Source organism: Protobothrops mucrosquamatus, unplaced genomic scaffold, assembly GCF_001527695.2.
Source record: "Protobothrops mucrosquamatus isolate PMUCROS unplaced genomic scaffold, P.Mucros_1.0 scaffold1123, whole genome shotgun sequence".
NCBI lineage: Eukaryota > Metazoa > Chordata > Lepidosauria > Squamata > Viperidae > Protobothrops > Protobothrops mucrosquamatus.
Window position 1 is genome coordinate 359,120 of NW_015387341.1, and position 3,044 is coordinate 362,163.

Sequence of the window (3,044 nt, forward strand, 5' to 3'; positions counted from 1 at the left end):
GCCGGCGATCTTGGCCTGCGGGGGGGAGAAGGCGGCAGGCTCAGCCGCTGCAGCAGCCGCCGCATGGCGCGCCCGGCCCCGCCGTCTCCGCCCGCCGCTCCCGGGGCCGCGAGCCCGCCCGCCCGGCGGCTGGGGCTGCACCCGAGGCCGGCGGCGCGGCTGGTAGAAGCGCGGCCGGGGCGGGAGGCGGCGGGAGAGGGAGCGCGGCGGGAGGGGCGGTGGTGGAGGAGGAGCCGCTCGCCCCGCCCCGCCCAGGCCCCTCCTCCGGCCTGGGCGGAACAGCGGCCGCCACTCCCCCCGCCCGGCGGCCCCACCTCCCCATAGAATCAGTCCTAATAATTCATACCGTAAACGCCTGGCGTTTGTAGCGGCCAGCTAGCAAAGGGCAAGTCAGTGTTTGGCAGCAAGATGCCAAGATGCCAGGTAGCTGGCAGGGGGTTCCCTGTCCTGGGGCCAGAGGCCGGCAGAGGGAGAGCCACAGCTGGCCCGGAAGGTGCGGGTCCTCAAGGAACAGCTGCTGCTGCTGTAAAGAGTCCTCCCCTCCGATTCACACAACCCCTGGCCTTTAAGGGGGTCTGTTTGCAGGGGGAAGAAAATGCCCCCCCCTGGCTTAGGAGGGCTACCACCGAAATACTCTTGACGCCATCAACCAGCAGCATGTGAGACCCAGTTAAATGTAACCCTGATCTGTGTTTTCTGAGAGTCTTAAGCAAGGAAGCCCACCAAATCTCACCTCGGTTTGGATAAACCACAACAGGCTCAATTCAGCCGAGGACGGTGCAGCTCTCGGATGCCCGAGGAAGAGCTATGCCGGGTCTGGCTTCACACTAGCACTAAACGTCAGTCAGGAAAACACAGCGTGGCAGTGTTCACACAACAGGCTTAACCCGGTCAGGAAAGACCCACCGCTGCGCTTGCATAATGTGCAGAGGTTGGGGTTTTGTGTAAGTTATGAGCCCTTGTGCAAATGCAGCCTGGCACCAAAACAAAAAGTTGTGCAAGGAAAGACTGTCCCTGTGATGTGTGGTGCCCAAATGGCCAACCTGTTGCAGCCGGTGGAGATGGTGCACATCACGCAACGTGCTACAAGGAGGGCACATCCCTCGGCTCCGTTTTCTCTCTGGCTTCCAGCGTGTTGGGTGCCGTGAGCCCTACTGCCCCCTTGCTCGCTGGCTGGGTGTGTCCTGGCTGGGGGTCCCTAGGACCCCCTCTCCTGAGTGAGTGCGTGCAATCCTCGCAAGGCTGCCTCAAACGGCCGTGCTTAATGGGATGCAAGAGTGAAAATTATCAAATGCATCGCAATAGCTGGCTAATTCCATTTTAATTAAGCTTACATTGAGAATAAATGAAAATACATCAAGTTCAGGTTTTGTCCCAGATCTCCCCATTGAAGGGAGCTGCCCTCAACGGCCACGGAGAAGATGCTGGTGGGCACCAGGATAATTGCCTTAATCCACCCCCCTGGTTTCAGGGGAGGGGGATTATTCTTTTACCCACCTGCCCCCTCCCCTTTCTCTGGGTTGGACCAATCCGAGGGAGTCTTTCGGGGCGGGGGGGGGGGGATTTGTATCCAAGAAAGGTGGCATCACCCAGCTGCTTTCATGCCCCTGGAGTGCCAGGGAGGCCAACCTGGCCAAAATGATTTGTCAGACTTAAGGCTGAAAAATAACACAACACTAAAATCCCATCAAACAATCCTGAGATGCAGTTGTGTCAATGAACGCATCTATTTTAATAATTTAAAAAATGAAAGGTTTTTGGGGTCCTCCATAATTTTTGGCCTGTGTCAGACGCAATGCCGGGCCATTGTCGCCCCCCAATTGCTACCGAAGGGATCTCCCCTCCTGCCAGCCTCCTTGGACCAGATTTATTCGCGTTTATTCCATAAAATCTTAATGATTCCGTAACTCATCATTCGGTGCCGTGGGGCTTTTTTTTTTTTTGCCTATTATTTTGCCTATTATTAAGTTTTTCTCCGGTGCATGAAAGGAAACACATGAAATCTAAATCTAAATCTTAGCTTGTTCTCCTGCCACAGAGCCACAGAAAATAAGCCGTCCTGTTGCACCTGCCGCTCACCTTCCGCAGGGCCCAACCTCTCCGTCTGCAGCTTCTCAGCCAGCTTGGAAGCTGCTCACACACAAACAGCCAAACACACACCCCGAAAGGCCTAACAGCCTCCCCGGATTCTGCAGCAGATCGAGCAAAGCCCCCCCCCTCGTCCTCTCCTCTCTGGCGTTTCCATAGAAATGAATGTTGGTTTCTATCTGCTTCTGCCAGAGCCAGCTCCTCTCGGCCAAAGAGCTGCTGGCTGCCACCACCACCACCACCAGCCCCAGGCAGCCTGCAGAGAGACCCACCTCCTGGCCCCGGAAGGGCCCAGCATCAGCTCCCACTGGGCCGAGGGGTGGCACAGGGCACAGGAGTTGGGCCACACCCACCAGGGCCATGTGGCGTTTGGCCTGAGGGCAGGAGGCACTGGGGCCATTTCCTGGGCTCAGACCCCAGGGGGACTTGCATTAGTTATCAAACAACAAAGCTGGAAAAAGAGGCCCCTCCCTTTTGAAAGTCCCACCTGAAGATGTCCTTGACAAGACTGACAGGGAGGGAGGGAGGGAGGGAGGGGGGCAATTCAACGGCCTCCCCCGGGTGATGCAAGGAGGCGCTTTCAGTGCACAGAGGCCTTGGAAAAACCGTGCCTGTTTTGGCCGATTTCTTTAGCCTCAGGGCTTTCACATCTCGGAAGAAAATAGGTGACCACCACCTGTTTCCACCTGCCTGGCCGAGATGCCCCAGGAACCAAGCCCGGCTTCATCCCGAGATGCCCGATGTGTGTCCAGCTGCACAAGAATGGAAAGAACCAAAATGTTGGAAAGCTGCAAAAACTGCCATGGTGGAATTGGTGGGCTGTAGTGCGTGTACTAATTAAGCATGAATTTGGGAAAACTGGAAGCGGGAAGGAGCAAATAAATGCTGCCTGAAACGGAACCTAATGCGGAACAAATAGAGCTGCTAAGTAGTCCCCCCCCCCCCCCCCCCCCCCC